Source organism: Theropithecus gelada, chromosome 7a (genome assembly GCF_003255815.1).
Source record: "Theropithecus gelada isolate Dixy chromosome 7a, Tgel_1.0, whole genome shotgun sequence".
NCBI lineage: Eukaryota > Metazoa > Chordata > Mammalia > Primates > Cercopithecidae > Theropithecus > Theropithecus gelada.
In genome coordinates this window covers 26,714,378-26,727,031 of record NC_037674.1, presented here as the reverse complement: position 1 = coordinate 26,727,031, position 12,654 = coordinate 26,714,378, and positions in this window count along the sequence as shown.

Sequence of the window (12,654 nt, the reverse complement as noted above, 5' to 3'; positions counted from 1 at the left end):
GTATACCAGTTTTTCTCTCTGTACCTTATGATGTAAATTTTGCTATCTGATTTTCACCTTGTTTCCTTTAATATGTAAATTTAAGGCTATTTAGCTGACAACTACCTAGGGTTGTGAAAGAGGTTATGAGGAATCTGAAAGTCTAAGATAGAGGGAAAAAGGTTTTTATGAATCTATAAATTGTACATTTATCGGCATGCCTTATACATCTATGTATTTATGTGTTGTGTACACAATATTTCACTACTGAAAATATATAAAAGAGCTCTCATTGGCTTAAAAAAATAAAAGCACCTAAATCAAATACTTTATCATAAAAAAGAAAAGGCCAGTCAAATCGTTTTTTCAAGTTTACATGACAAGTAAAATCTTCAATAAGCTAGCTTTAAAATTATTGGTCAAGTAATATTGTAAATGTCTTAAGAATTGCCAGCATGCATTTTTGTTTACCTTTATTAATCAAGCAATTTCATACTTATCCTTGCCAAATATTATAAGGTATCAACATTTGGCATAAGGGTTACAAAACTATAAACAGCTCCAAACAGAATGACCTTTGCTTATGTAATTTTTTTAACAAATAAGACATTAATATTGGTTTAATGAAAATAGCTACATCTTGAATTTAGTAAAATTATCGTAACTTCTAATCCTGTGGCCTTAGGCAGTCGAGTACACAGGCAGTAAGGAGGTTTGCCTTAGGAAAGGACTGTTATCCTTTTTGTATCAAGTTAACAATAAACTAAGCCCTTCTCAAAGTTAGTTTGGCCTGCGTCCAGGAGTGAACAATGACAGCTTGGAAGTTAGAAGCAAGATAGAGTCATTTAGGGCAGATCTTTTTCACTGTCTTGAGTTATAATTTTGCAATGACAGTTTCATAGCTTTAAATGATGACTATGCAGTTTTTATAAACAATATAAGTAAATGATTAAAATAATTAAGTAAATGTAATGGGATAAATACTTGTAGATAAACTTGTTATAGTTTAGAATCTAAGGTTATATTAAATAATAGATATTTCATTATTTGAGTATTTTCCTATACAAATATATTGTAGAAAAACATTCTTCCTAAAAAAAGTGTCCTTTTAAAAAGGTGAATAATTTTTGTCTAATTCAAAGCTGATCTAAAGGTTATATATGAAACAAGTTAAAAGGAACCAGGAAATAGGAGAGATGTAACGAAAATCATAAAAATAAAGAGTTTTGGGGGGTAAGAAAGCTTAAAGATCAATAATTTTATGTAAGAACAAAATATTGTATGGTAAATTTAGTCCTAGAATAAAATGACTGGTTAAGAAAGAATGTTCAGGACAAACCAGAAAGTCTAAGCATGTCATGAATGGTCTATGTAAATCACTATAAGAGATTTAAAAAAAAAAAAAACTCTTAAAAGATTAAGTTGTCTTTCATTAAAAAGAAATTATAATGTTCATTCTAGAGATTGGGCTTGATGTAAAAAAAAATTAATTGAATTATTACATCCATGTATCTTTCTGTACATGCTTTTAAAGTCCTTGTGACAGTGAGTTACAGGGCTTTGACTCCTGGGTCTTAAAAGGACACCAAGTCCTGCCAAATCTTAAACATGGACAGCAATTAAATCCTCACCTTCAGGCCCCATAGAAGATGTCAATCAAACAAACTGCATTCCTATGATGATGTCAATCAAAACAAACTGCATTCCTAGGAAACAGGGCCAGAAATTAAAGCTGTTCAACTCCAGGCCCAGGGACTATCATGGTAGAGGTGGGCACGGAAGATTGTAAAGGCCAATTTTGAAAGATAACTTCAGTTTATTTACAAAGCAATCATTAACTTCAAAGGCACACTGATACAAGACCAGTATATGGGCCCCTGTGTCAGATTAACAAGGTTTCCTTGAAGCATTAACCAACTCCTTAATAAAAGATATAAAGGTTCTAAAAGGCTTAAGGAAGTTATATCTTATGGTCAAGATTAAAATTTTATAGGCAGTTTATAAAATTTTGAAAACCAAATTTAATTGGCTGCATGCTGTTTTTATTAGGGCTTATTGTTTGGAAAATTAAGTCTCCTCTGAAAGAATGAAGGTTTTTGCCTTTTTAAAAAAATCTTTGAGTTATTATTTGGTTAAATGAATGATCCATTTTGTGATAACAAGAGTTTTAAACCTTTGATGATTGACAAACTTTCCAAGATTAAATTATAAATTATGTCTTTTTCTGGCCTAATTAATCCTTTAAGATATTAGGTTCCCTAAAGTCCTAAAATGACATAGTTTGGCTTATTTGGTATAAAAATTATACAGGAAATATTGTCAAATATGAAATGGTGTTTGGTTTTCTTTGAGCTGTATTTGTATAGTTATGTTATTGGTATGTGTTCCAAAATTATGGGAAGCTCCTGTAATTCTGATATAATGTAGTGTACATTATCAGTAATAATTACATTAAATTATTGTGTGCCATAGAGGTAACAAATTTCCTTGTCAATTGTGTGTTTGACTGTGGCTGCTCTAAAACTTTTTGTCATCAATGGACAACTATTGTCTTGTTTAGGTCCTCTTTGGGAGGTAGTTTATCAAGAAACTTCAAGAGAAGAGGAGTTCACACAACTCATAAGTACTTAATGGTACAAATCTATGGCTGGGCTGGGCTTTAAAAAAAGTCTTAACCTGAGATTCCTACCATGGAACAAGGTTCCATCAAAGCCAATTTAAAAACCTATATAAAAATAATTATTCTTGCTGTACTGTACACAAATAATCAGATCAAGTCTAATAAAGCAAATAAATCCTACCACGATTTGTCTTTAGTAAAACTGGGAAACTGAAGGGAGGAGAAGTTATGTTTCAAAAACTATAGTACAGCTGTTATTAGAGTCTGGTCTTGCCTAATTGTTTTTGATTTTTATTATTTTTTCAGTTTGAACCAAATTCTATTTTTTGTTGACTACAAGTCTTCAAAATAATGTTTTCAATTAGTTTTCCTTCTTTTTTCCCCATTTTTCCTCATTTGGAGTCACTGAAAACTAAGCTTTGCTTTCTTAAAACCCTGTGAACTGAAGCCAGACAAACTTCAGAAGAAAACAACAGCAACCTATTTACATAGGTAAGTCACTTTCATACCTGCCTACTGATGTATGGACTTGAGAGTAATGTGGCCTATGTTGATTTTCCAGGATTGTTCTTTTGTTGTTTTTCTTCCCTCCTCCCTCTATTTTCTCTTCACAGTAAGGGAGGAGACCACCCCTCATACTGTCTTATGCCCAATTTCTGCCTCTAAAGAAAGAAGAAGCAAAAGCTAAAAGGCAGAAATGACATCTACAGGCAGACAGACCAGTGCCACGCCCTGGGCCTGGAAGTTAAAGATCGACCCCTGACCTAACTGGTTATGTTATCTATAGATTCCAGACACTGTATGGAAAAGTACTGTAAAAATCCCTGTCCTGTTCTGTTCTGTTCTGATTACTGGTGCATGCAGCCCCCAGTCATGTACTCTCTGCTTGTTCATCGATCATGACCCTCTCACACGGACCCCCTTAGAGTTGTGAGCTCTTAAAAGGGACAGGAATTGCTCACTCGGGGAGCTCAGCTCTTAAGACAGTAGTCTTGCCAATGCTCCTAGCTGAATAAACCCCTTCCTTCTTTAACTCGGTGTCTAAGGGGTTTTGTCTGCAGCTCTTCCTGCTACATTTCTTGGTTCCCTGACCGGGAAGCGAGGTGATTGGCAGATGGTTGAGGCAGCTCCTTAGGTGCCTTAAGTCTGCCCTGTGGAGCGTCCCTGCGGGGGACTCCGACCAGCCCGAGTCATGTGGATCCTGAGAGCACTCCCGGGTAGGCATTTGCCCCGGTGGGATGCCTTGCCAGAGCAGTGGCACTTGGAGTCTGGACATCTAAAACTTGATAAGAACGGCCTTTGGAACTTGCCTACTCTGTTTGAGTGGAAGTGTGGCCTGACTACCCACGGCGTGCCTTTATCGGCACTTTGGTTTTGGTTTTGACTTGGTTGGAATTGCTTGACAGGACTGGTCTTGGGAACTTGCCTACTCCATTTGAGTGGAAGCATGGCCTGGTCACTGATGATGTGCCTGTACTGGCACTTTGGTTTTTGTTTTTGACTTGACTTGGATTGCTTGATATTTTGGTTTTGGTTTTGACCTGGTCTGGATTTCTTTATACTCTGATTTTGGTTTTGATTCTGGTTTGGTGTAAACTGTAAAAGTGTGTGTGCACCCTTTTTACCCATTCTTTGTTTTGTGGTATGCACGTAGTGTTTTGTCTTGAGGAAACCTGGGTCAGTCGCAAAGTAAGCCCACCCCACTTGGAACTATGTTGAAAAATTTCAAGAAAGAATTTAAAGGAGACTATGGAGTACTATGACACCAGGAAAATTTAGAACTTTATGTAAAATAGACGGGCCAGCATTAGAGGTGGGTTGGCCATCAGAAGGAAGCCTGGACAGGTCCTTTGTTTCAAAGGTATGGCACAAGGTAACCTGTAAAGCCAGGGTACCCAGATCAGTTCCCGTACATAGATGCTTGGTTACAGCTGGTTTTAGATCCCTCCACAGTGGTTGAGAGAACTGCAGCATAAGTGAGGCAGAGAGAAAGAGAGAGAGAGAGGCAGAGAGGAGAGAGAGAGAGAGGCAGAGAGGGGGGAGAGAGAGAGGCAGAGAGGGGAGAGAGAGAGAGGCAGAGAGGGGAGAGAGAGAGAGAGAGGCAGAGAGGGGAGAGAGAGAGAGGCGGAGAGGGGAGAGAGAGAGGTGGAGAGGGGAGAGAGAGAGNATCTAGAAGAAATGGATAAATTCCTGGACACATACACCCTCCTAAGACTAAACCAGAAGTAGTTGAATCCCTGAATAGACCAGTAACATTGAGAGAGAGAGAGGTGGAGAGGGGAGAGAGAGAGAGGTGGAGAGGGGAGAGAGAGAGGTGGAGAGGGGGAGAGAGAGAGAAGCAGAGAGGGGGCAGAGAGGGGAGAGAGAGGGGAGAGAGAGAGAGGCAGAGAGGGAGCAAAGAGAGGAGAGGGGGCAGAGAGGGGAGAGAGAGAGAGGCGGTGAGAGAGAGGCAGAGAGAGAGAGGCAGAGAGAGAGAGAGGCAGAGAGAAGAGAGGGAGAGGCAGAGAGGAGAGAGAGAGAGGCAGAGAGGAGAGAGAGAGAGGCAGAGAGGAGAGAGAGAGAGGCAGAGAGGAGAGAGAGCAAGGCAGAGAGGAGAGAGAGAGGCAGAGAGGGGAGAGAGAGGCAGAGAGGGGAGAGAGAGAGAGAGGCAGAGAGGAGAGAGAGAGGCAGAGAAAGAGAGGAAGAGACAGAGGCAAAAGAAAAGTCCAAGAGAAAGTCAAAGAGAGAAAGAAAGAGAAAGAGATATATACAAGTAGTTAAGAAAAAAAAAAAAAAAAGAATACCCTAGTCCTTTAAAAGCCAAGGTAAATTTAGAACCTGTAATTGATAACTGAAGGTATTCTCCGTAACCCTATAACACTCCAATACCACTTTGTTGTCAGTGTAAACAAGGGGTATCCCAAAAGCACTGAGGCCTTCCTATCAAAAATTCTTAACCCAGTAACCAATGGATGGCCCATATGCATTCAATCTGTAGTAGCAACTGCTTTGCTAACAGAACAAAGTAGAAAAGTAACTTTTAGAGGAAACCTCCTTGTGAGCACATCTCACTAGTTCAGTTCAGAACTGTCCTAAATCAAAAAAGCCAAAAAGTAGCTTACTAACTCAAGAATCTTAAAGTATAAGTCTATTCTGTTAGGAAAAAATAATAATAATAAAAAATAAAAAAGGGAAATTCCCTTAACCCAGCAGGTTTCCTAACAAGGGGTTTAAATCTTAATTACCATACAAAGGTCCGACCAGACCTAAGAGGAACTCCCTTCAGGACAAGACGATCAATGGCTCCTCCCAGGTAATCAAAGGGGGGAAAAAAAGCCATCTATACCAATTCTAAGTTAATTTGGACAAAACAAGGTCTTATTAATAGCAAAGGATAATTGAAATCCTGAACTTACAAGGTTCTCAACAAAAGTAAAGTTTGCTAAAAGTTAACATGTAATATGTATTAGAGTAACTTCTAATTTTGTGGCCTTAGACAGTCTAGTCGACAGACATAAAAGAAGTTCGCTTTGCAAAAGAATGGTTATCTTCGGGAAAAAAAGGGAAAAAATGGGGGGCAGAATTTATGTAAAAAGAGTATTATATGGTAAATTATTGTCCTGAAATAAATTAACTGGTTGTTTAAAGATAGAAATGTTTGTAATAAGTGAGAAAGTTGAGGAATGTCAAAGAATTGTCTGTGAAAGTCGTGAAAGAAAACAATGTTATAACAAATAATTTATGCCAGAAATGTTGTATAGTTTAAAAGTAACTAGACCTCCTGAATGCAAACTATTGGGGAAAAAAAACAGTTTATGTGCAAGATGTGTAAGGAAAGTAAAATATACCTTTGGTAAAAAGATAAGGACACATAAGAATAGAAATTTTTACCTACATTAAAAGGTTAAAAATATGTATATTTTGTTTTAAACATTTAATCAAGTTTTCAAATGTTAATTGGAAAGAAAATTCTGTGTGTAAACATTGGCTACAGAGTATCATCCAGGTTTTCTGTAAACTGAACATTAAAATAAAAGCATAGCAGGTTTTTCTTAAAGCACCAACCTGCTCTTTAGCAAAAATTATAAAAGGTTAAAGAGTCTATAAAATCTTACCTTATTTATCCAACTTTTAATGTTTGACCATTTGTCTACAAGGTTTTATTAAAATTAAGTTTAACATTAATAACACACTAATATAAAGGTAAAATTTAGCTTATCTGGTATAAAAATCATACAAAAAGCATTGCTAAATATAAAATATTTGGCTTTCTTTGGTTTAAAAACTAATAAAAATAGGTGCTAAAGGAAATTTCTCAGTAAAAAGGCACTAAGGACCATAAAGTCCACTGCCAAGGTCCCCATATTTAAAACAAAAGGTCAATTTCTTAAAAATTATATACTTGGTTTATCTTCCACTTTCCTTTCCCTCAAAAACTAAAAGTCTTTTAGCACATGTACCACCCCTAGAATTTCCAGTAAACCAGCACCAGCCTGAAGATCACATTCTCATCAAAGGGTGGAAAGAAGAAAAATTCGAGCCAGGCTGGGAAGGACCCTACCTTGTGCTGCTAACCACCAAGACTGCTGTTCGTACAGCAAAAAAAGGATGGATTAATCACACCTGAGTCAAGAAAGCACCACCCCCTCCAAAGTCATGGGCCGTAGTCCCAGGGGAAAACCCTACCAAATTAAAGCTAACAAAAATTTAACTTTTCATCTATTCTATTACTCTTTCTTTCTCCTTCTATTGCTGACTATCTAGTTATTAACATAACCAAGTCAATTTTGCCTCAAACTATTGCATTTAATGCTTGCCTTGTTATACCCTGTGGAGACTTGCCAAGTCGAAGACAGCTTTCTTCTTCAGAAAAGTACTTCTGTCCCTCCTGATTCCCCTCAGACTGGGCATTAATAAACTACATCATTTAATCCAGAGAGATTTCGATAAAGACCCCAGTGCCAACAAGGAGTCTTGCCCCCTGATGTAGAGCTTTCATGCCATAGTTGTTTCAATGTTCTGTGGACCACTAAAGAGCAAGGATGGACTGCCCCAACCGTTTTTTGTAATTTCCTAAAACCATACATACATTCATTTTACTAGACGATCATAGAAGTTAGACTTAAAACAAACTTCAGCAATAAAGACAGGATACTAAGATGCAAATGCCTGGTTAAAAAGGATCCAATATTCCATCTGCATGTTAAGCAAAAGCAAATGTTATGCTTGTGCATAACATGGCAGGCCAGAGGCCCAGATTGTCCCCCTTCCACTAAGGTGGTCTCCAGTCAACCAGGTGTAGGCTGCATGGTAGCTCTTTTCCAGGATTCTACAGTCTGGAGTAGTAAGTCATGCCAAGCTCTTTCTGCTATATCCTGAAGTCCAGCACCCTGCACGTTGGCCCCCGAGGGCCATCCAGCTTCTGTCTCCCAATACTAAGTTCATTTCATGTCTCTCACGACAGGGAGGAAATTTAGCATTCGTTGGAGACCTGAAGGGATGCAGTGAGCTTAAGAATTTTCAAGAGCTTATCAATCAACCCTTGTTCATCCCAGAGTGGATGTGGGTTGGTATTGTGGTGGACCTTTACTGGGCACTCTGCCGAATAACTGGAGTGGCACTTGTGCTTTAGTCCATTTGGCTATTCCTTTTACCCTGGCATTTCATCAACCAGAGGGATAAACAAATAAGACATCATAAAGTGAGAGAAACCCCTTATGGGTCTTTCGACTCTCACATCTATTTAGATGCAATTGGAGCCCCATAAGAAATACCAGATCAATTTAAAGCTTAAAATCAAATAGCTACAGGATTTAAGTCAATAGTTTAGTGGGTGACAGTTAATAAAAATGTATATTAGATAAACTACATCTATTACAACCAACAGCAACAAACTTTTCATGAGTTAAAAGAAAAACTTAGGTCGGTCCCAGCCCTGGGGCTACCTGACCTGACAGAACTTTTTACGCTCTATGTGTCAGAAACAGAAAAAACGGCAGTTGGAGTTTTAACCCAGACTGTGGGGCCCCGGCCAAGGCCAGTGGCCTAACTCTCAAAACAACTAGATGGGGTTTCCAAAGGCTGGCCTCCATGTCTAAGGGCCCTGGCAGCAACGGCTGTTAGCACAAGAAGCAGATAAGCTAACTCTTGGGCAAAATCTCAAGTCCCTGCATCCTGTGGTGACTTTAATAAATACCAAAGGACATCATTAACTAATGAATGCTAGACTAACTAGATACCAAACTTGCTCTGTGAAAATCCCCACATAACCACTGAAGTTTGCAACACCCTAAACTCCGCCACCTTGCTCCTGGTATCAGAGAGCCCAGTTGAATGTAACTGTGTAGAGGTATTAGACTCAGTTTATTCTAGTGGGCCTGACCTCCATGATCATCCTTAAACATCAGTAGACTGGGAGCTGTACGTGGATGGGAGCAGCTTTGCCAACCCCTGCAAAGTGACTCCGAAGATGACAAGCCCTGCTCCAGTCACACTCAAAAGCTGACTGGTCCACGCATGGCTGAACCATGAGGAAACTCATCGCAGGACTCATTTTCCTTAAAATTTGGACTTGTACAGTAAGGACTTCAACTGACCTTCCTCAGACTGAGGGCTGTTCCTAGTGTATACATCAAGTCAGTGAGGTAGGACAAAAGGTTGCTACAGTCCTATTATTTTATGGTTATTATAAGTGTACTGGAACTCTAAAAAGAACTTGTTTGTATAATGCTATTCTATCCAAGGTATGTAGCCCAGGAAATAACCAACCTGATGTGTGTTATGACCCATTTTAATCCTCCCATGATCACAGTTTCTAAAATAAAATTAAGGACTGGTCCTTTTCTAGGTGACACAAGTAAATAGCTAAGACAGAAGAAAGAGGGGTCCCCAAACATAAAACCCTAAAATTTAATGCTTGTGCCACTATCAATAGCAATTGGCATGGAATAGGATGCAGTTCTTTAAATTAGAAAAAAAAAAGTTACATGGCAAGAAATAAGTATATCTGCCATGAATTGGGCTCATGTGCAAATGTGTATAATTACTGGTCTTGTGTCATCTGGATTACTTAGAAAAAGGATGAAAAAGACCCTGTTTAGCTCCAAAAAGGAGAAGGCAGCCCCTCCTGTACAAGTGGAAGCTGCAATCTCTTGAAATTAGTAATTACAAATCCCTTAAACCCAAGGTGGGAAAAAAAAGAACACGTATCTCTGGACATCGATGGAAAAGGACTAAATCCTAGAGTAAATACCTTACTAAAAGTGGAGGTTTGTAAACTCTCTCCAGAACTGGTATTTCAGACTTTCTATGATGAACTAAATGTGCCAGTACCAGAGACTCCAGGAAAAACCAGAAATTTGTTTTTGCAATTAGCTGAGCATGTAGCCCAGTCTCTACATGTCACTTCATGTTAAGTTTGTGGAGGAACTGTAATGGGAGATCAATGGCCATAGGAAGCCCAAGTATTAGTACCTACATACTCAGTTTCTGATGAATTCCTGGCCCAAAAGAATCACCCTGATCATTTCTGGGTTCTAAAAGTCTCAATCATTAGACAATATTGCATAGCTAGAGAAGGGAAAGAATTCACTTATCCTGTAGGATGACTTAGTTGCCTGGGACAAAAACTGTATAATGGTACCACAAAAACAGTTACATGGTGGAGTTCAAACCACACAAAGAAAAATCCATTCAGTAAATTTCCAAAGTTGCAGACCATTTAGGTCCACCCAGAATCCCACCAGGACCAGACGTCCCCCACTGGGCTACACTGGATATGGGGACATAGAGCCTATGCTAAGCTGCCTGACCAGTGGACAGGTACTTGTGTTATTGGCACTATTAAACCATCTTTCTTCCTACTGCCCATAAACACTGGCTAACTCCTGGGCTTCCCTGTCTATGCTTCCATGGCAAAAAATAGCCATAGATAATTAAAAAGATGATAAACGGCCTCCTGAAAAAGTTATACAATACTACGGGCCTGCCACCTAGGTACAAGATGGCTTATGGGGATACTGGACCCCCATTTACATGCTCATCCAAATCATATGGTTGAAAGCTGTCTTGGAGATCATCACTAATAAAACCGGTAAAGCCTTGACTGTTTTGGCCCGGGAAGAAACTCAGATGAGAAATGCTATTTATCAAAATAGATTAACACTCAACTACTTGCTAGCAGCTGGAGGAGAAGTCTGTGGAAAATTTAACTTTACTATGTGCTACCTGCACATAGATGACCAGGGGCAAGTAGCTGAAGATATAAAGACATGACAAAACTGGCACATGTGCCTATACAAGTGTGGCATGGATTTGACCCTGAGGCCATGTTTGAAAATGGTTCCCAGTGCTAAGAGGATTTAAAACTCTTATAATAAAAATTATAGCAGTAATAGGAACCTGCTTACTGATCCCTTGTTTACTACCCGTACTCATTCAAATGGTAAAAGGTTTCATCGCTACTCTAGTTCACCAGAATGCTTCAGCACAAGTGTACTACATGAATCACTATTGATCTGCCATGCAGGAAGACACAGGTAGTGAGGATGAAGGTGAGAATTCCCGCTAATAAAATGAGTGAGAGTCTCAAAGTGGGGGAATAAGGGAAGAGACCACCCCTCATATTGTCTTATGCCCAATTTCTGCCTCCAAAGAAAGAAGAAGTAAAAACTAAAAGGCAGAAATGAAATCTACAGGCAGACAGCCCCATGCCATGCCTTGGGCCTGGTAGTAAAAGATCGACCCCTGACCTAACCAGTTACGTTATCTATAGATTCCAGACACTGTATGGAAAAGCATTGTAAAAATTCCTGTCCTGTTCTGTTCCGTTCTGATTACTGGTGCATGCAGCCTCCAGTCATGTACCCCCTGCTTGCTCAATTGATCACGACCCTCTCACCTGGACCCCTTAGAGTTATGAGCCCTTTAAAGGGACAAGAATTACTCACACGGGGAGCTCGGCTCTTATGACAGCAGTCTTGTCGATGCTCTTGGCCGAATAAACCCCTTCCTTCTTTAACTTGGTGTCTGAGGCGTTTTGTCTGCAGCTCTTCCTGCTACAACAGGACATGAGACTTCACAACCTGCTGAAAATGAGCTTTCCTAATAACTCAGGACTTACCCATCTAGGGAATACACCATCCTAGCCATGAAAGATCAGATAAAATCTTAGACCAGAGAGAGATTCATTTTATTCTAAAATACTTTCTCCAAAAGATTTTAAAAAGGGGAGAAAATGTGAATAGAAAATATATTGGGCCCCCAAATACAATAAGCTAAAGGGAAAAGTCAAGCTGGAACTGCTTAGGGCAAACCTGCCTTCCATTCTATTCAGTCACTCCTCTGCTCACTGAGACAAATGCATTATATGTTTGCCTCCTTTGGAGGGGCTAATCAGAAACTCAAAAGAACACAACTTTTTGTCTCTCTTCTACCTGTGACCTGGAAGCCCCCTCCTTGCTTTGAGTGGTCCCACTTTTGCTTCAAGTTGTCCTGCCTTTCTGGACCAAACCAATATTTATCTTACATATGTTAGTTGTGTCTCATATCTTCCTAAAATGCGTAAAACCAAGCTGTGCTCTGACCACCTTAGGCATATATCATCCGGAGCTCCTGAAACTGTCATGGGTGTGTGTCCTCGACTTTGACAAAATAAAATTTCTAAAATAACTGAGACCTGTCTCAAATTTTGGGGTTCACAAAAGCCACAGAGCTGCAGCTGCCTTAGGCCATGGGAGCCCACCTCTTACATCAGTGTGACCTGGAGGTGAGACATGGATTCAAAGGAGACCATTTTGGAGCTTTGACTCCCCTGCTGGATTTTAGACTTACATGGGGCCTGTAGGCACTTCACTTTGGCCAATTTCTTCCCTTTGGAATGGGTGTATTTACCCAATCCCTGTACCCTCATTGTATCTAGGAAGTAACTAACTTGCTTTTGATTTTATAGGCTCACAGGCAGAAGGGACTTGCCTTGTCTCAGATGAGACTTTGGACTGTGGACTTTTGAGTTAATGCTGAATTAAGACTTTGGTGGACTGTTGGGAAGGCATGATTGGTTTTGAAATATAAGGACA